Here is a 21,843-nt window from a genome sequence, read left to right as displayed (position 1 = left end):
CGCAGCCCTCGTCTGTAAAAGGGGACATCATGCTACCCTTGGTCCAGTGAGGACCAGGGTGACCGGAGCCCTGAGCTGTAGGAGGAGTGAGGGTCTGGCTCCCGGCCCCAAGGCCACCTGAGTGGGTGGTGGTGGATGTTTCTAGAGACTGTCATCGCTGGAAAAGTCAGGAGGGGCTGCAGGCGCCGTCTATTAGTCCCAGGCGGTTTCCGTTTTTCCCCTTCCTCAGCTACCAATGAGACCCAAACATCAAATCTGTCTAAAGAACAGTGTAGATTGCAATCAGAACATTCCTCCCTCAGACAGACTGAGCCCTGAGTTTAGTTTTTCAATGTCTTTGAGCTCCCTGCAGGGATGTTTTAAAGCCAAAAGCATGGCCAAGCCTCATGAGTCTGCTGGGAAGTCAACTCGGGGCTTGATGCTGTCTCAACCTCCCGGCTACAGGGAGCACCAACTCCCTCCTGGAAATGTCGCCATTTACCTGCAGGTGCAGACCCGGAAAAGTGCATGCCCGAGGGGGTGTGGGAAAGTGAGCTGACCCCCTGCACAGAGCCCTGGGGGTCAGCAGACACAGTGGGGAAGGGCACTGGCTCACTCACTGTTCCCTGGGGCTTCTCCGCCGCACAATCAACGCTACCTTCTGTAATGGTAGACTACCTCAATGGAGGGCTGCCTTCTCTTGAACAATGGCTCTGCCGTCAGTCCCCAACACGCGCTTTCCGATGGGATTCCCTACCCTGGCAAGCAGGCCCGACATCCTGGTGCCACCGATGCAGACACTACTGAGCTTCAACCCTGGCCCCATTTCAGAGCCTAGGAAACTGAGGCCCAGGAAGGTGAGAGGCCCCTGGAAGCAGATCTTGATGCCGGGGGCTGAAATTCAAGTGCACACCTGTAGGATTCCCAAACCTCAGCAAACACAGCTCGGAAAGAAACAAAGGGCGTCTGCACCTCCCTCTACCCTCTCCTGCTGGTCCCTCCCCTCCACAGCACCAGGCAACAGGCCCCTGCAGCACCTCTTCCTGGAAGCCTCCTTCCCCTCCCACAGACCACAGCTGGACAGCCTGCATTGGGGGCTCCCGAGACACCTCTGGGGGGCTTTTCCAGCTGCCCCTGCAGAGGTCTTGACTTCCTCGCCTGCTCACGGATAAAGACAGTACTTGGATCCTCCATCAGCCCGCCCTCTGCTACAAAGGCAGGAGGCACAGGTGCTGTCCTGCCAACCAGACCTGCTTTACAACCACGACTGGGAGATGCCGCTTAACCTCATGGGCGTAGTTTTCCCACTTGTAAAGTGGACATAACAACTTCCACATCAGGATGCAGAGGGGAGTTCCAGGGATGGAAAAGCAGACCAGGGGCAGACTCAGTAGGAAGAAGAAGAAAAAAAAAAAAACCTTAGAAAAGAAAATTTCAGAAAAATCAACTTTCTGGCTGGCCTGTCAGGCCAGTATCATACAGGTCACATTACAGTCCAAGTAAAACTGTTTAAAGCAAAACTTCTGGTTTTAGTAAGAGTGGATGAATGCAGAAGGATTCGTTTTCAGGTTCCCTGAGGGCTGGCCAGGCCTGGTTATAATCAAAGAGCTTGTTATTTCAAAATACAAAAAATGATTCCAGGATCCAGAGGGTCATAGGGACAAGAAACACCAGGAAAAAAAAAGACAAAAATAAAAAAAACCATGGAGGAAGGAGCTGCCTGGTATCTGCTCCTTCCTTTGGATTCCAGCTCCTGAGCCCCAGGGCGGGGGCTGCACCCCAGAGTACAGAGGGCCCTACTGAATGTGGGGTAGAAGCCTGAAGCAACCTGGCCTCAGAAAGAGGCAATACAGCCAGGCTTGTCATCCCAGCACTTGGGACGCTGAGACAGGAGCATCATGGTTCGTGGACAGCCTCAGCTACTTAGTGAGGCCCTTTGCAACTCAGTGAGACCCTGTTTCAAAATAAAGAAGCCGGGCGTGGTGGCGCACGCTTGTAATCCCAGCATTCGGGAGGCTGAGACCTGGAGGATCGCGGTTCGCGGACAGCCTCAGCTACTTAGTGAGGCCCTCTGCAACTCAGTGAGACCCGGTTTCAAAATAAAGAATAAAAAATAGGGCAGGAGGTGTAGCTCGGAGGTCGAATGCCCCTGGGTTCCACCCCCAGACCAAAAAAAGAATAAAAAAAAAATAGGTCTACCCAGAGGTAGAATGCCCCTGGGTTCCATCCCTAGTACAAAAAAAAAAAAAAAAAAAAAAAGAAAGAAAGAAAAGAAAAGAAAGAAAAAGAAAAAGAAAAAAAGAGGCACTAGTTGGGTATTGATGGGCTGGGCGGCTTAAGCAAGTGCCCCCCAAGGCTGGGTATCCCTGACTGCACAGCAAGAGCCTTATGGCTGCAGCTCTGCCCCCAGCTCCAGGACAACCCACTGCACCATGGGCAGGGCGGTAGCTTAGAGCCCGTGGTTGTATAAGATCCCAAAACACAGAGCGGAGAGCATTCTTTCCCAGTGAGCACCAAAGCATATTTATATCCCATCAAAACATGAATGCCAGCACCAAGGAGCCAGCTGAGGAGCTGCCCCCCCCCACTGCTCCCCCCAAGTCCACACAGAAAAGAGAATGACCGTGTGTGGCTTCCTGCCCAGAACGCCCTCACCCGCGCCCAAGCCAGTGCCTATTCTGCTCTGGGAGTGTGTGTGTGGGGGGGTCCCCACTCTCTAGGCCAGGTCCTTGGAAACCACGCTGGGAAGCCAAGATGACAACAGCGTCTCAGCCTCCAGGTCCCAACATGGGAGAACCAGGGGGTCTATGCGCAGGGGCGCCCCTTACAGCAGCAGCCTCTGGCTTCTAGAGCAGGGCCGGGAAGGCAAGTGACCACCTTCCCTATGGTGCGGCACTCAATGGCTATTGAATGTGGCCCATAAATGAAGGTTTAAAGATGGGGAAAAAAGTTTGTGTAACACTGCTGAGCAGAATTGAAAGCAAGATAAAATATCGTCCTGGGTCTGTTTAGGATGAAGACATCCTCAACATCAGCTAGATAAAGATAGGAAAACATCCTATCTTTATCTGCCGAAAAAGATAGAAGAAAATGTTCCCCCCATCTGAAATGTTAACATTTGCTATCTCTGAATAAAAAATTATGGGTATTTTTGCTTTTTAAAATGTATTTCCCTAATTTTCTATGATGAATGTGTCATTTTTTTCAAATTGAAGCAAAGTGATATATAAAAACCCATCTGTGATCAAACCCTAAGGACGAGGGCCCAGTAGGTCCTTGGCCTGGAATGTCTGCTCCAGCCTGGCACCTCAAGACAAGGGCACAAAGCCCTTGGTGGCTCGCAGGTACCTATTTTTGCCCAGGGTATTAAGGGCCAAACCAAGGAACATTCCGGCTCACCCAATGTGGCAAGTTCACAGAAACAAAGGGAGAAGGAAACGGGGTTGCCCTGGGCTCTAAGCGTGGATGGCCCTGGTCTGCTGTACCTGGCCCCTGCTCGGGCCAGGCCGGGGCTGGTCAGCAGGTCCATGCCAGGCACTGTGCTGGTCCTCCTTGCCTGGCAGAGGATATATGGAGGGCCAGCCTTTGAGCAGCGCCATCTGGATGGGAAGGGAAGCACTCAGGGCTGTGGGGTACAGAGGGGGCCCTCGTTCAACAGGGGCAGGGGCAGGCTAGGGACTCCGTAAAGGCCCTACTGAGCCTACTGAGTCTTTAGGATAAGCAGGTGGGAGCCAGGGAGGCAGGGTGTTGGGGGGATCTGGGCATTCCAGAAGGGGATGTACCCAAAAGAACAGAGAACAAAGGCTAGGGTGTAGCCAGCAAAGCCAGCAATGTGGCTGGCAAAGCGCAGGTGACTGGGACATGATTCCTGCGGGGGGGGGGGGGGCACAGGAAGAAGAGCAGAGCAGCACCCCAGGGCCTGAACAAATGCCAGGCTTATGGGATGGACCACATGCCCCAGGCCAGAGGGGAGGGGAGTTGAAGGACTATCGGGGGTGTAGAATCAGATCAGATCAGAGAGAGCAAGCAGGAGGCTGGGACCACTGGGGAGAGGGGCTGGGGGAGGGCAAAGATGTAGGCAGCAAGAAAGATGATTGAACTTAAAGGAATCTCTTTCTAGATCTGCTCAGACACCAAGGGCTCCTGTGAGAGCCACAGGCCCCTGGAGACAGGGCAGGGCCGGGAAAGGGCAGCTCTGGGCTCCCCGGGGGGCTGCCAGCACCCAGGGTACCAAGGCACAAGGCTCCATGACTGATGGGTCCTGGCAGAAGAGAATGCCTTTACCAAGCACAGAGTCCTGGGCCAGACGCCAGGGGTCACTGTCCAAGGCGAGGGAGGCAGGACTGCAGTCAGGAGTGGGAGCACAGGGCTCGCGTGTGGAATCACTGCTGAGATTCTAAGCAGGCACCACACCCACCCACCGAGCCTCGCTCCTCCTGGGCCAAACTGGGGCTGGAATTCCTACCCCTGAGACAGAGGGTTAAATATGGGGTGAGGGTGTCCAAGGAACCCCCAATGCTAGTTCCTTGGAGTTTCGTGACATACACTATAAAAAATGGTGTCAGAGGACACTGCTCCATCACACCCACAGGGGCTGGGTCAGTCTCCAGGAATTTTTCATCAGATCAGAAATTAAATACCCAGGGCGGGTCACACCAGGCAGGGTCGGGGGCTGCCGCTCTCCTCCCCCCATTGGCCGCCGAGATGTGCGTGGGGGGAGGACTGCCACCGCTCGCTCCTAGGTGGGCCGTGGAGATCCAAAAGGGCCGCTATCTCCCGGCAGTGCACCTGGGGCCCAGACGCCCTCCCGAGGCTTGGGGGTGGCCCGGGCTCCCGCCCCACCGGCTGCGGGACGCCACGACCCGGCGACTCGGGGCCGCGGGAGGTTCGGGGGCGTCCCCCAGCCGCTCGGACTCGGGGTGCGCGGCGAGCATCTAGCGGGTGCCGCGACCCGAGTTCCCCCACCCGAGGGTCTCCGGACTGTGGGACGGGAGGGATCCCCGGCCCTCCAACTTCTGGGAACTTTGCAGAGACTTCGGGCCGGGCCACTGATCGCTTCAAAGGGGAAACTGAGGCCGGCGGTGGGCAGCATCGCCCCGCGCTCGGGGGCCCTCCCAGTCCCTGCGCGTACGCACCGCCACCCGAGACCGCCCGGAGCACTCACCCGCCCGGGAGTGGGCCGCTCGCGGCGCGCTCGGGCCTCCGGGCCGGCCGGCAAAGTTGCCGAGGAGCTGCCGACGCGCCCGCCGGGAGAGCAGCAGCGGCGGGCGGGCGGAGCGGCGCCGGGAGCCGAGCCGGGCGGGGCGGGGCCTGGCGGGGCGGGGCCTCGCCGTCCTCCAATCCTGGCGCGGCCCGGGGCACGCGGCGCCGGCTCGGCTCGCTGAGCGGCTGGCGCCACCGCCAATCACAGTGCGTCTCCGCCAATCACCGCGCGCCCCGCCTGCCGCGCCCGGCTGCCCCCCCCCCGCGGGGCCTCGGGGCCCAGTGTCGGGAGCGCGGGCCCGCCCACGGCGGAAGTTTCCGAGCGGACTCGGCCCCGGCCCCGCCCACGGCGTCCCTCGGCGGAGCGAGGCCCGGGAGCCCGGCGGGTGTCGGGACCCACGCGCCTCCGCCGCCGCCCTGCACCCGCCTCGCTCCTCCCCGGCCCGGACTTGGGGTCCCTGAGCCGGACGCCCTCGGTCCCGGGCGGGGGGCGTGGAGGGCTCCCCCAGTACGGCAGGGCCCCAACTCTGCCCGGGTACGCGAGCGCGTCACCAAGCAGTCTGTGCAAGCGCGGGGTCCAACGCAGGGAGCACTTTTCAGGACACAATCGTGAGGTTCGTTTAAAGTGTGCATTAGCCCACGGAGCCATGCCGGCTCCCGAAAAGGGAGGAACCCCTTCTTAAGGTCCCCTGAGAGAGGTGTGGAGGTGAGGGCAAAGATCGCCGCTTTACGCTGCCCCGCCCTGGGCAGTGCGAGGCCAGTCCCAACCCGGCATCGTCCCGGGTTATCCCTGCAAACTGCAGCTCAGCGGTGCCGACAGGTGGGGGCGGATATTCCCGGTGGGTTTGGAGATGGGGTTCTGTCCACGCAGCACACTGCCCGGGGACTTTGGTAAAGCAGCAGCTTCCCCTCCACGCCGCCCACAGTGACCGGAAGGCAGGCGGGAGTGAGCAGGCTCTGCCCAGGCCTTTTTTTTTTTTTTTTTTTTGGTACTGAGAACTGAAACCAGAGGCATTCTACCTCCGCACTACCTCCTCAGACCGATTTTATTTCTTAGTTGGAAAAAAGGTCTCACTAGGTTGCTGGAAACTTTGTGAAATTGCTGAGGCTGTCCTGGAACCTGCGACCCTCCAGTCTACCCAGGCTTTCACACATGGAGGTTTTTCATTTCATCCTTATTGACCTCAGGAGGCAGGTAACATGAAGCCCCCCCCCCCCCACACACACACACACCCTTCTGCACTGGGGATTGGACCTGGGATGTTCTATTAACGAGCTACACCCCCAGCCCTTTTTAATTTTTTTTTTTTTTTTTTTGGTGGTGCTGGGGGTGGAACCCAGGGGCTTTCTACCTCAGGTCTATACTCCCAGACCTATTTTATATTTTATTTAGAAACAGGGTCTCACTAAGTTGCTGAGAGCCTCACTAAGTAGCTGAGGCTAGCTTCGAACCTGTGTGATCCTCCTGTCTCAGCCTCCCAAGCGCGGGGATTACAAGCGTGTGCCACCACGCCCGGCTCCTTTTTAATTTTTATTCTGAAATAGGGTCTCATTGAATTGCAGAGGTTGGCCTTAAATCTGCGTTCCTCCCATCTCAGACACTCAAGTACTGGGATTTCAGAGGGGCGCCACCATGTCGGGCTCATTTTTATTGATGAGAAAAATTGAAGCCCTATTATTTGTCCATAGTTGCTCAGAACTCTGCTCCCCCTTCATATATATATATATATAGTAATTTCTGTATGTGTGTGGTGCTGGGGATTGAACCCAGGGCATTGTACCTCCAAACTACACCCCCAGCTTGATTTTTTTTTATTCTTTAATTTTTAAACAGGGTCTTACTAAGTTTCCGAGGGCCTAAGTAGCTGAGGCTGGCCACAAACCTGTAATCCTCCTGTCTTAGCCTCCCAGGTACTAGGATTACAAGCATGCACCACCACGCCTGGCTCTCCTAGTATTTTAAAACTGGGGGAAATACAAAAAGAAAGCTTGAATTTTAGAGTCTTCCAGAAGGGCTTGAATACCCCTTCTGGATGTTTCCTAAGAGAATGTCCTGTAGTAAGAGCACTGGATCAGTTCTGTAAGAGACGTTTTTACCGAAACACGTTTCTCCAAGTTGTTTCAAGCTCACCTCTAAGAAGACACACGCTGCCCGGCTAATTACCTTTTTAAAAAATCTTTTCCAATATGGAAAATGAAAAAAGCCCTTAGCGGTTGTAATCTGCATTCCCGTGGTGACTAATTGCCTTAATCTGTTCTCTGTTGCTATAACAGAGCACCGGAGGCTGGGTAATTTAGAGAGGAAAGAAGTTACTTGGCTCACAGTTGTGGAGGTGGGAAGTCCGAGATCGGGCCGCTGCATCTGGTGAGGGTCTGGTGCTCCATCACATGGGGAGGGAGTGTGGGAGGCCAGCAGGCACACGGGAGGGCCGAGGAGAACACACGGGCAGGCGCGCTCTGTAACAGCCGGCTCGGGAGGCAGCTCACACACGGCTCCTCAAAAAGGCAGTCACCCGCCTTAGTCCCCTTTAAAGGCCCCACAGCCTCTCAACAGTTTTCACTGGAAACCAAACTTCTTTTTTTTTTAATGAATGTTAAGTTATTTTTAATTCAAATAAAAACATAAAAGCCATACATACTTTGGGGGTAAAGTGTGTTTTGATACATGTATATATATTGTGTAATATTTAAATCAGGGTGAGCCAGGCCTGGTGGCCCACGATTGTAATCCCAGCACCTGGGAGGCTGAGACAGGAGGATCGCACAGGTTCGAAGCCAGCCTTGGCTACTTAGTGAAGCTCTCAGCAACTTAGTGAGACCCTGTTTCCAAATAAAGTATAAAATAATAGTCCTGGGAGTATAGCCTGGAGGTAAAAATGCCCCTGTTGTTCCACCCCCAGTACCACTAAATAAATAAATAAATTAGGGTAAACATATCTATTCATAAAACATGTAACATTTATTACGTGTGTGTGTGTGTGTGTGTGTGTGTGTGTGTGTGTGTGTGTGTGAGTGAAGGGTACTGGGGCTTGGACCCAGGGGTGTTCTACCTCTAAGCTATACCCCAGCCCTATTTTATTTTTTCTTTTGAAACAAAGTCTCACTAGGTTCCTGCATACTGGCTTTGAACCTGCAATTCTACTGTCTCCGCCTTCCAAGTATGGGGATTACAGGCATGCACCCAGCTGAACATTTACCATTTCTTTGTGGCAAAAGTATTTGCATTCCTTTCTTCTAGCTTTCTGAAGCCTATAGGACATTATCCTTATCTGCGGTTAATCTGCTGTGCAATAACACACCAGACTGTAACCAAGTGCCATCGTTTTCCTGCCCCCATTTCTCTCCTCAGTACGAGTTCTGAGGGGACAGACCGTATCTAAATAACACCAGTGAGTTTGGACACGTCATGGTTCTTCACCTTGAGAAGCGCGTGTTTCCCATCTAGCTCTTGAGAACTCAGGCTCTTTGAGAACAGTTGCACGAGTCCCTTTTCCCTTCAATCCACCTGTGCTCCCCGGCAGCCCGGAGGGGTGGGGCTCCCTGAATGGCCCCCACAGCCCCCTGGGCCTGGGAACCAGCAGCGTCACACTTGTGAAGCCCAGCGGAGAGGCCCCTCCAGCAACTCCTGATTTGCCAACTTATTCTCCATGTCCATAAGGGTCGGTGTGGCCTGGTCATCTCCTGGCCTGCCGGCTGGCCACTGCCCAGATCACAGCAGCTGCTCCTTAAGGACACTGCACACACCACTGCACGAAGCTGAGACACGTCACAGATCCTTGGAGGGGGCTCAGGAACAAGAGGAAGAGGGCAGATTGAACGCCGCTTTCAAAGGACTAGGGGAAGAAAGGAAATTCAGGAAAAATGTGCAAGACTGCTTTAAGTGGCCAGTCAGAGCAGAGCAATATTGGACACTCGCCATGGAGCCAGAAACCTAGCCAAGCAATGGGCAGACTCAGAAAGAGAACAACTGAGATGAGGGCACATTCGCACACTGGAAGACCACTTGGAGTAAATGCTGGGAAACGGAGAGAAAGACACGAAAAGCTCCAGGGGGGAGTATCATGTGATGAACAGGAGCTCCACGCTGTGTCATGCGTGGCAAACCCCAAGGACACAGAGAAAGTCTCAAGGCATTTCAGAAAGAACGCCACGTGCAAGGCAGAATCCGGTGGCACCCGGTTCCTAGGGGACTGTGGAACAATGCCCAGACACTCCGGCTGTGTGATCAAGGGGCCTTTTCTGGGCTGTGATGGGACTCCTCTCTCAGGGAAAAAGAAAGAGTATTCAGCCAGGCAAGAATGAGCGCAGACCCAGCCAGGCCCCCTTTCAGAGGAAAGAAGCCACGAAGTTCCCTCTTGCTGAGACGGCTCAACCACAGTGGGGATCAGGGCAAGTAGCGCGGGCGTCCAGAGCAGGAAGTGCGGCCTACAGTGACCCCTGCAGAATATATATGGTTTAATCTACAAGTGTCTGCGACCTCATACTGTAGTTGCTAAATAAGGATTTTTGAGGCATAAGCCATGCGCTATAGGGGAAATCTATACTAGCCTAAAATTAAAAAAAAAAATAGAAACTATCTTAGTGTGGAGAAGTCAGAACACTCTGAGGTCTCATCTGGTCGGGGAGAGGAAGAGGCAAGTCTGATTTGGCTTGTGGGAAGAGAGTGGGGAAGGAAAGGCTTGTGGTAGGCCTCATTACTATTTATTTACTTATTTATTTTTGGTTCTAGAGGTTGAACCCAGGGGCATTCCATTTCTGAGCTGCATCCCCAGTTCTTTTTATTTTGAAACAGGGCCTTGCTAAATTGCTGAGGCTGGTCTTGAACCTGCGATCCTCCTGTCCCAGCCTTCCATATACTAGGATGACAGACTGCGCCACCACACCTGGCTTGCCACTTACTTTTTAATATGTTAACAGGGACTATCAGTTTGATTATGACTCTCAGGAACTAGAAAGCAGCAAGTAGTAGAAAAAGAGCGGAGGACTTCTGAACCGATGGGCGGATTCCAGGGAGAACAGGTGTGCAAGTATCCACGTAAGATAACAACTCTCACGTAAGAAAATGGCTTATTTCAAGCCAACATGGGTAAACATACCCAAGAGCAAAAACCCAACAACAGGAGCTCCAGAGGATGAGGTCCCCCAGGATATGGTTCTCCCATGAAGAGATTACACGAGCCTTTTATAGTCCCCAATAAAATAGAATAAAATAGGCAGAGTCATCAGGTAGGCAAGGGACAAAATGGTGGGGAGACCTTCCCCAGGATTCAGATGACTTCCAGAGAGCACGGAAATGTCCTGCAGGATCCATGTGCTGTCTCATTTCCGGTCTTAAGGTTTTTTTGTTTGTTTTTGTTTTTTTGTTGTTGCTTTTGTTTTTGTTTTGTTTTGTGTGTGGGGGGGGGTACTGTGGTTCCTGGAAGCCCTTCTACCTCTGGGCTACACTCCCAGACCTATTTTATACTTTTTTTTTTTACTTTTTGGAAACAGGGTCTCTTAAGCCAGCACGGCTGGCTTCGAACCTGCGTGATCCTCCTGTCTCCGCCTCCCAAGCGCAGGGATTACAAGCGTGCGCCACCACGCCCGGCTCCAGTCTTAAGGTTTTATAGAGGCCAAGTGGGGTGCGATGGCACACACCTGTAATCCCAGTACTTGGGAGGCTGAGGCAGGAGGATCACAGGTTTCAAGGTCAGTGCCCAATAACTTAGTGAGACTATTTCAAAATAAAAACTAAAATAGGGCTGGAATGTGGCCCAGTGGTAGAACACCCCTGGGTTCAATCCTCAGTGCCTCCCCCCACATACACCCAAAGAATTAATAGACCAAATGTCCACCAAACTCAGCATACATTTATCCTGTAGTCACAAAAAATGCTATTTTGGTGCAAAGGCTGATTTCAAAGGACTGTCAAAGCAACCCCAACAGCTCACTACAATTTGGGCTTCTTACTGTACGACAAACATCCCTCCTCAAGACCTCACTCCAGTCAGTGAAATTCAAACAAACTAGAAACTCCCATATACAAACGCAACCTCTGGAGAACTTCACAGAAGTCAAATTAAGGAAGGGAAAAGAGAGGAAACAGCAGCGATAACAAAACAGCTTGATAAAAGGAAGCCGGGTGTGGTGGCGCACGGGCGTGGTGACGCACGCTTGTAATCCCCAAGCTTGGGAGGAGGAGACAGGAGGATCGCGCAGGTTCGAAGCCAGCCGCACTGGCGTAAGAAACCCTGTTTCCAAATAAAAATATAAAATAGGTCTGGGAGTGTAGCCCGGAGGTAGAATGGTTCCATCCCCAGTACCATAAATAAATAAATAAATAAATAAATAAATAAATAAATAAATAAATAAATAAAATGGAACATGTTGTAAAATGAATAATCCAGAGGCAGCAGCTTTCATAATTAGTTCGTGGGCTGGATTTCCCAACAAAAGCCCACACGATGGGGGTAAAAGCTAAAAGTCAGTGAAAAGCTATTCACAAGAAACCCACCAAAAACACTGACAAGAGGCGTTCAAAGCGGACATCTGGAAAGTGGGATTTAAGAAAAGCCAAACAAAAACCAAGAAGCTAGGTGTGGTAGCACACGCCTGTAATTCTAGTACTTGGGAGGTTAGACAGGATTGCAGGTTCAAGGCCAGCCTCAGCAGCTCAGCGAGAGACCCTCGGCAACCTAGCAAGACACTTTCAAAATAAAAAGGTCTAGCGGGGCGTGGTGGGCATGCTTGTCATCCCCGCGCTTGGGAGGCAGAGACGGGAGGATCGCGCAGGTTCGAAGCCAGCCGCGCGCTCTGGCTTAGGAGACCCTGTTTCCAAATAAAAATGTAAAAATACGTCTGGGAATGTAGCCCGGAGGTAGAAGGGCTTCCAGTAACCCCAGTACCACCAAAATAATAAAAAAAATAATAATAAATAAATGAAATACAATAAAATAAAAAGGTCTGAGGGTGTAGCGCAGAGGTAGAAGGTCCCTTGGTTCAACCCCTCGTACCGAAAGAAAAAATAGGTAAGAATAGAAAATCAATACTGGATAAGGAAGACTTGAAGGCAGAATGGATTCACATGAACAAAAGAGTCTTATATAAGTGAACGAGGCAGAATGCGCTCAGATTTAATCATCACAAATCTCAATGTGTTAGAAACTTTAGCAGCAGAACACTTAAAGCAATAACTGCTAGAAATACAGGAGGACTTGTCAAAACACAGGCCTGGTGGGAGGAGAGCTTGCTTTCAGCGCCATGTCTCCGGGGAGGCCGCGCCCCTCACCGCAGAGCTGGGCCCCGCTCTTCCCAGGAGTGTTAATGAAGCAGTCAGTGAATGAGGCCCCGGTGCAAGGACCGAGGACCTTACGCAGGCCCGTCCTTGCTTAGGGCGCAGCGTCCAGACTCCCCGGCGTTCTCCTTGGCAATGAAGTCAGTAAGTATTTGTTGAGCTGAAAGTGGGCTTTAAATAGAAGTCAGCAAGAACGTGGGGCAACACCATGGACACAGACTTGGAAAGTTGTGGGTTTGGGGGGCACATTTGGACACCCTGTGGACGGGTTTGGACCCTGTTCTATAAGCGAGATTTGGCCGGGCGCAGAGGAGAGCGCGCTGCGAAGGCGGGGCAGAGAGAGGCTTGAGGACCCTGGGCTTGGACGGCAGAGGAGCCGAGGGATGTGGGCGCTGAAGCCTGGACGTGGCCAGGAGCAGTCCTCCGTGTTTTGGCTCTGTCACGCTGACTTGAGACTTGGCCTCTGGAACTGTCACCGAACACGTTTCTGTTGTCTGAAGCCACCGTGTCCCCGCAGCCACAGGAAAGTCATGTAATTGTCCTGACCCCAGGACTGAGGTGTCTAGCCAAGGTCCTGCAGATGAGCTTGGGCGGGCTATAAAAATCCAACCGCTGGGCAAGGCATCACCAGCTCTTTGGCATTCACACAGATACCGTCACAATCAAGGAATCAAGGTGCCAGCTCCCCTGGCACAGTCCCAGGAGGACAAACAGGCAGTAACAAGCGCCAGGGAAGTGCTCCCTCGGAACCAGGCCGCAGGTTCCAGAGACTGTGGCGCTCAGAGCATGGCGACCCCCTGTGTTAGGGTCTGGGTTTGGAATGGCCCCCCAAAGGCCCCCAGTACAATAGTAGCAGAGGAGAAATGATCGGATCAGGCTCTAATCTCACCCATGGGTAAGTCCACTGAAGGGTTAATAATCTGAAAGATTCACAGGGTGGTAACTTAGGCAGGTGGGTGTGGCTGGAGGAGCTGGGTCTCTGGGGTCTGGCCTTGTGGACTGTATCTGTCCCTGGCGCGTGTGTGAGCATGCACACACATGCGTGCGCATGTGCGTGTGTGTCCTTTTCTGCTGCCAAGAGCTGAGCTGCTGTCTGCTGCTACACATCCTGCCACCATGATGTCTGCCTTGGAGTTGGCCTACTGTGAACTGACCTCTGGAACCATGGGCCCAAATAAACCTTCTCTTCTTTATGTTGTTCACGTCAGGTGTTTTGAGCACAGTGACAAAAAGAGAAAAAGAAAGAGAAAAGAAAAACAGTGTAATATGCAGTGACTTAAGTCTGAGGTTTTGGCCCACTGGGTCAATGAGATAAAACCACTTAGGGGCATTTGGGCCATACACTGGACTCTCGGGGCCACCCATGTCAGCATCCCTGGGAGCCAGGACCAGATCTGCATTTTTTTTTTTACTACTGGGGATTGAACCCAGGGGCATTCTTCATTTTAACAGGGTCCCCGGGTACTCTGATACACAGGGACACTTGAGCCCATGAGCAAAGCCAGCATTTCACAGTTTTATGGGTGAGGCAACCAAGGACATTGGCAGCAGTCGCCTAGGCACAAGTTAGCAGCCCAGAGCCCACGGGCTGCCCCAGACCTCCTGAGTCAGGGCTGTGTTTCCACAAGAGGCCCAGGGCTTGGAGGCGGATGAGAGGTACAGAAGCCCTACCAGGTAGAGGCGCTCAGCCCAGGCTGCCCACATACAGGCCGCCCACAAGGCTTGTCCTGCCCAGGCCCCTGGACCAGAAGTCTGGATTCCACAGGCAGCCCGGGCAGATGCGGGACGGAGGGGCACAGGGCCACCTTGGGGACTTAGAGACACCCCTGGCTTCCCTGCTGACCCCACTGGCCCTGGCCTTGACTACATCAGGAAGCTAGTTTTGGTGTTTCCGCTTGATGGATCTTCCTAATGCATCTTTGAGACAGAGGCTCCCCAGGGTTGCAGGTGCCACAGAACCTCTGGGCTCCCACCCCTCTCGGCCCTGCCTCCCCCTCCCGTCCTCCTCCCTCCTCTCCATCTTTCCTTTATAAACCTGAGCTGCGCCCACTCCACAGTCTCCTGGGAGTCACAGCGCGGGTGGGAAGAGCTGTGGAGGGGCGGGTGCTGGTCACACGGCTGCGTCACCAGGGACGGGCGCGGCACTGGGGCCCACGCCTGCCAACACCGCACACCCCCGCGTGCACACGCCACCTCGTGGCGGGAGCTCTGAGCCCGCCCGTCTGAGTCGAGCCGTACCACTCTGAAGCGGAGTGACTGCCGTGCGCTACCTTGCCCCTGCGTCACAAAGTGCGCCAAGGAGTTTCACGTGATAGGAACACACAGGAGGCGAAGGCCCCTTGGAGAGGGAACAGGACCTGAGCAGGGAGGAGCACGCACGGGTCCAGACCTCCTGCATTCCCGCACCCAGGCCGGCCACTGCGCCCCACACTCAGCTGTGAAAGAGGCTCAGCCTGCCGCCCTGGACAGGGGGACGGGGGCCACGGCAGCGCGGGGCCTGGCTCATGACGCCATGGCAGCTCAGGCCCTGGGCTGTGCCACCAGGGTGGGATACAGCAGCTTACGCTGAGCACGCCAATAAGCCTGGCACCATCCACCCACTGTTCACACCAGGGCCAATGAGCCTGGCACCACGCGCCCACCGTTCACACCAAGTTCATCTTATTCAACAGGAACATGAGGGAGTTTATTAGATGCCTACTGTATACTCCCTCACAGAGCTCCCTGGGCACCATGGAAATGGTGTTACCCTGCTCAATCCCCCGCAGAGGGCTTCTGAGCTGGGTTGGTTGGGAAGCTGGAAACAGCAGCCTCCTGTTATCCCTGGAGGGGCTGACCCAGGGAGAAGCTGATGCTGGAGCAAATCCCAGCAGGGAGGCTCACAACAGGCGGCAGTAGTCAGGGAAGGCTCCCTGGAGGAGGGGGCAACTTTAGTCTGCCTCGCCTTTTATTTTAATAGGCTTCATGTCTAAGCTGCCGAGGCCTCTCCAAGTCGCTAAGACTGGCCGTGAACCTGCTATCCTCCTTTCTCTGCCTCCCAAGTACTAGGATTACAGGCGTGTGCCATCCTGCCTGGCCAGTCTCTGAGTTTAGATAAACATATGACATGCCCACCACTTAGAGTATCATCTGGAGTAGCTGCTGAGAATCCCTCCTGCCTCAGCCCCTGCCCGCAGTGATCCTGCGCTGTCTCCCTCGCTCCGCCTGGCTCAGGACTCAGTGAGCGGCTTGTCGGGTTGGCTTCTTTCTCTTAGCAGGTGCACGCAAGTTCCTCGATGCTTGGTGGCTTCGCTGCTTGGTGGCTGTATTATGTCTGGAGCCAAATAACCCCCCACTGGCTGGGCACCGCCGCGCTTTCCTTTGCTCGGCATGGAAGGACATCTTGGTAGCTCCCATGAGCTGCTGCCCTTCAGTCAGGGGGCCAAGCATGGATGGGGACATCAGGCAAGTTGCCCCTGAGTTCCATCGCCAGTACTGCAAAAAATAAAAAATAAAAAAGGTTTTCCTAGAGAAAGCAGTCTCCATGGCTGTTTTCCGTTCTCCCTTGTCCTCGTATGCATGGACCACGGGCTGCCATCTCAGGGCACCACTGCTCTTTTTCCCTAAGCAAAGAGCAGGGACAATCTGTCCTGATCCAGGAAGACCTGCGGCTTGAGTCTCAGTGGCACACGAGGTGGCTTTCAGAGGCGCGTGCACGGCAGGTGTGTGTGAAGGGCTGCGGGGCCCCAGGTGGCCTGGGGCGGCGGAAGAGGTGGTTTGTGCGAGGTCTTAAAGAGGGAAGAGCTGTTGGGTGGTACTATTTTTCTCCCTATTTTATGGTAGGGGGAACAGAGTTAAGGGCTTACTCACGTCACAGTGGTCATAGGTTCAGAAGCAGCCACCCACACTACCTTGATGGCTCAGAGCCCAGCAAAAATCAAAATTCCCTATTTTGTAGCTGGGGCTCAAAAAGGTCAAGACATTTGCTTAAGGCCACAGGGCCAGGAACTGAATCTTGTCTCCTACATCCCACAGGAGGCCACTCCCTGACAGCCAGCTCTTTATCATAAAGCCTACTGAACTTTAGGCCGCTGCCTCCTGGGTCGCTCTGGTTGTTAAATGACACAGAGATGTGCGCTGAGTAGACACCTTCATTGAACCCTCTCTTTGGAGCCTGCCTGGCTGTTATCGTGCATGCCTGGATGGAATCAGAGCTCTAGGAAGGTGAAATTGGAACCATCTGCAGGTCTCCCTTCTCTCCACCTTGGGGTCAAGGGACAGTGGGCTGACTGAACTGCAGTGGGTGCTGCAAATTATAAAGTGCTTCTAAAGCCTCATGAATATGCAGATAAGATCCAGTAAGGCCTCAGGAACAATCACGCTCTTTCCTGGCAAGCCGAGAGGATCATTACCAGAAATTCATCACCAAATGGAAAAGGCTGTAAGAGAATCGAGCGCGACCTGGAGGAGCCTGAGCCTCCCGGGGCTGCTCAGGGCTCACCAGTCCTCTGCTTCAAGTCCATCTAAGAGCACGTTCTCCACTGGCCCCAACTAAAGCAGCCCACACTTTCTCCACCACGTCTCCGCCACAGACCTGGGCGGGCTCCTGAGTATTTATTTGTATTGTCCTTGCTGAGTGAATGAATAAACGAACTTCTTCTTTCTTCTTCTTCTTCTTCTTCTTCTTCTTCTTCTTCTTCTTCTTCTTCTTCTTCTTCTTCTTCTTCTTCTTCCTCTTCTTCCTCCTCCTCCTCCTCCTCCTCCTCCTCCTCCTCCTCCTCCTCCTTTTTTTTTGCGGTACTGAGGATGGAACCCAGGGGCATTCTACCTCTGAGCTACACCTCCAGCCCAATTTTTTTATTCTTTATTTTGAAGCAGGGTCTCACTGAGTTGCAAAGGGCCTCACGAAGTAGCTGAGGCTGTCCACGAACCTCGATCCTCCTGTCTCAGCCTCCTGAATGCTGGGATTACAAACATGCACCACCATGCCCGGCTTCCAGCCCTATTTTTTTATTCTTTATTTTGAAACAGGGTCTCACTAAGTTGTGGAGAGCCTCACTAAGTGGCTGAGGCTGGCTCCTGTCTCAGCCTCCTAAGTACTGAGATTACAAGCGTGTGCCACCACACCCAGCTAACCCAGTGGTATTCTACCGCTGAGCTACACCTGCAACTCTATTCTATATCTTGAGACAGGATCTCACTAAGTTGTAAAGGGTCTGATTAAGTAGCAGAGGCTGGCCTAGAACCTGCGATCCTCCTATCTCAGCCTCCCAAGTACATTTGCCACCACACCTGGCTTGTCAGTTCCTTTATAACTTGAAGCACATGATCTACTAATATCACAACCAAGCCCGCAGTCTGGGCAATGCCAGAAGGCTCTGCACACACTCCATCAGCCCAGGCCACGGTCCGGGGTTCAGGTCACACTGTGGCAGAAGTGGCCAGCTGCCCTGGCAGTGTGAGCTCTGCATCCCCAGCACAGCTGCCCAGCACAGACAGAATTTCCCAGGCCCCTCGCTCTGCAGCTGTGTGACCAGATCTCAGGAGTAGATCCATGAGAAGCGATGCACATGCTGCCCCTGGGGTGCGGATTGCGCCATCCCTACACACATCCTCCCTGCCGGCCAGAGGAGGCCTCTGGGGTTCCAGGGAGGGTGGAGCCACAGGCTGGATGAAGCCCGGTCCCTGTGGAGGGAGGCTTCTGGCCACCAGACTCAGTGCCAGGCACAGGAGCTCCTTTCTGCTAACCAAGCTACTGACATCAGATTATTTGTTACAGCAGCAAGCCTGGCCCTGAATAACACACAACTAACAAACCTGAGTTCAATCCTGGCCTTACCCTCTGCCAGCCATCTAACCTTGGGTAAGCACCGTCCCTTCCAGCCTCAGTTTCCCCACCTGCAACAAAGGAGTCCCACCTGCCTCTGGAGGTTGCCTGAGGAGTATAGCAGGTCAGTGACGCATGTCAAGGGACTGGCACGGAGTTAAGCAGCTGTAACTGAACGCAGCTGCCTCCCGTGCCCACGCCAACACCCAATCCATCCAGCCATCCAGCCAATCTCTGTCCCTCTCCTGCTGTGGCAGAACGTCAGACACTTACACAGGGTGTTTTCTGAGCAGGCCAGGGTATTATTTGAATAACAACAAGACACCTAAACTAAGCCAAGAAAGGTAATAGCAGTTGTTGAAAGGTGAACAGAGAGTTGATAAATGTATTTGCTGGCCTCTCTCCTGGCTAGGGAGAATTCCAAATACGCGTTCTCCAAGTCCCTGCATTAGCGATTCTCATTGTGGTGAAGCCGTTACCTGGGATCCTGTGGCAGTGCCGATTCTAACGCAGCAGGCCCAGGGCAGGGCCCGACCCGGCTCCTCGAAGTGCTCTCTGCGGGACAGGCACATCCGCACAGAATACCATGTGTATGGAGCAGGGGGCACAGAGGCCCCGCCTTGCCCCACGCCGCCCACCGAGGCACCGTCCCATCTGACCGCCCCACAGGGACATTTGCGAAGCGCTGCTCAGCTGGCCGGCCGGGTTTAGGCCACCTGGAGGAGACCGGGCGAGGCCTTCCAGCACTCCCTGATAGGGTCCTCCGGAGGCGGCGCTCAGCACTAGCGCGGGCGGCACAGGTGGTCGGAGACCGCTCATTTCGCTCTGGTGACACGTAAGCTTCGCTCTGCCCACACCCGCGCACCTGTTAGACATTTACTGCGCCTCCTCCTGCCTGATGTCTTCTACGGAGGCTGTGTCCCCCTCTCAACCCATTTCAGAGGGACAGGAAGGGAGGCCCCATCCCTCCTTGATGGCCCGTGGCCATGGAGGGCTGCACAAGAGAAGCAGGGACTGAGGGACTGTAAGTCCCACTCCTGCCAGCCAGCAGCTGCTTCTTCAGGTCTGAATTCAGGAGGACCTGGCTGTCCAGAAAATGAACCAACACAGTGCCCCGGGGATCCAGGGAGCCTGCGCAGTAGATTGGCTGGACTTCTACAAGCCTGCACTGGGGCCTCGCCCCGCCCCTCCCACTGTTCCTCTGAGACCTGACGTTGGGGTCCTGTGAGGTCACCTGGGAGAGCCCGCGGGGCCTTGGCCTTTGCTCCTGTGGACACTGGCCACATGCTCGGCATCACGGTGGCAAAACCAGCCTGCTCTCCAAGGGCTCAGCGTCCAGCCCTGGAGCAGAAGAGGATTTCACAGGTGAGAGGTTCCAGGGGTCCACAAAGAAAGGGCTTCCACAGAAAGGGGGATCAGAGGCTGAGGGAATTTCCTCCTGGGGTGCAGGGGGGCTGTGTGTTGGCCTGCGGGGTCGGCAGGGCAGCCTGCTCTAGGAAGCAGCCCGCATGGTTGGCCGCGGGCTGCAGGAAGGAGGTCCAGTAGCGGTCAGCTGCACGGGGCAGGAGGCAGGGCAAGCACTGTTGCCCTGCTCGACCCTCAGGCAGCGAGAGGAGCATCAGGTCTCCCACTCCTTGGAGAAAACCCTCCAGGGCTTCCGTCCTCCTGGTGATAGCAAAGTCTTCCTGTGGCCCTGAGGCCCCGGTCCCGACCCTACTCATTCTGCTCACCAGCCCCATGCCCGCTGGAGCCCACTCCTGCCACGGGCCCTCGTGCGTTCTGTTCCCTCTGTGGGATGCTGTTCCTCACACCGCATAGTGGCTCCCATACCTCAGGCTCAGGACACCTGCCTCCTCCCACTGAGGCCTTCCCTGACCTACTGGGCCAGTGCCTGTATTCTCATGGCCTTCCAGTACGATATCAGGCCTGTCGAGGCTGAGCAGTGCAGGGTGGGGGCAGCGCCTGCCCCCTCCTCCGTTCCCTGCTGGATGCTGGGGAACTGCGGGTGGGTTGTTGGCCTGTTAAGAACCCGGAGTCCAGAAGGGAGGGGCTTGTCGGCTCACTGCTGCCCCCAGTGGCTGGAGCTGTGCCTGGCGCCTGCAGGGCCTCCACAAAGGCAGAAGACAGGTGGACAGGTGGGCTTGGACCTGGGGAGCCATTCGGGGCTTTTGAGCAAGGGGGTGGCCAGGTCAGGACTGTGCACTGGGAGGACACAGTCCGCCACTGTGGCCAGCAGGCTGGGGGGCTCCAGTTCCTGCGTCTAGAGGCAAGAGGAGGACCGAATGAGGGCCCAGCTGGGCAGGGACCCCCCTGGTCCTATTACTCAGCCCCAAGAACATTAGGGTCATGGGCAGGCCTTGCCCCGCTCACCTGGAAAAGGGCCAGAGCTCTGTGGGGACACTGGTGAGTGTCAACTCCCCCAGAGGCCCAGGCGAGGAGAACCCATCCGTCGCTGGTCCCAGGGCCCTTCAGGGAAGCCACCAGCACAGGGCTCCCGCCCTTGGCTCTGAGATGCTGGGCTCTGGTCCCAGCTCCGCCACTGAGCCTGGCCTACAGGGCCTGTGATACGGCCACATCCTGGGCTGGGTCTTCCCCATCTGACAGGTGAGTGCCCTCACCTGTATACCTCTCCACGCATGCTCGCAACCCACGGGAAGAATGTGCCATTCCCTAGAGAAGGCCGAGCACCTTCAGCTGCAGGAAATCCCAGGTCTCCCAGGGGCCTGCATCACAGGACAAGGAGCCCTCCCCGTGGAGACAGGAGCATGGGGCTTGGTTTCTGTTCAGTGGCAAGTTCTGGGCCCAGGGCAAAGCTCCCCAGGAACGACCCGCCCGGTCGGGGCTCAGCCTTGGAGCCGGAAGCGCCTCTAGGAGACTCGTGGCCCAGCTGCCTGCACTTTATGATGGGGACTCCTGGGCTGAGAGAGGAGAGGAGAAGCGGCCCGCCAAGGCCATCTGGCTGCAGAGGAGCCGAAGGGTTTCCACCGTGGGGAGCAGTTCTCTGACCCCGCCTTGGCATGCCCTTTGTACATGCACATCTTCCACGAAACATGCCTCGGAGGAGGTTGGCACAAAGCTCCTGTAGTGGATGTGACGGGTCGAGTAGAGGGTCCAGCTCCGTGGCTGGCATTTTCTCCAAGCTCCTGGTTGGCAAATACATTAACTAACGACCTGGCTCTGGTGCCCTCCAGTGGCCACACTGTGAATGGCAACAGGAGGAATCTTACCAGGCAAGTTCCCAGGAGCGTGTGGGCCAGGGCTGCACTCCTTAGCTCTTACAGGGCGAAAGCCATTCTGCGTATCATTAATACACGGACACGGGGTCAGGTCTGTGGCAGTTGGAGATTACTGTTCATAACAAGCACCCGGGTGATGTGAATGAGGTCCTGGGTTTAGAGGGAAGGAGAGATGTGGTGGTGTCTGCCCGTAAGTAACCCCAGCACTTGGGAGGAAGAGACAGAGGAATGCAAGTTTGAGGTCAGCCTTGCAACTCAGTGAGACTCTGTTTCAGAATTTAAACACAAGAACTGGGGTGTAGCTCAGTGGTAGAACACCCTGAGTCCCCCCCCCCAGCACTAAAAAC

This window comes from Muscardinus avellanarius, assembly GCF_963383645.1.
Source record: "Muscardinus avellanarius genome assembly, chromosome: 6".
In the NCBI taxonomy this organism is placed as follows: Eukaryota; Metazoa; Chordata; class Mammalia; order Rodentia; family Gliridae; genus Muscardinus; species Muscardinus avellanarius.
Note: the sequence above shows the minus strand (reverse complement) of the source record.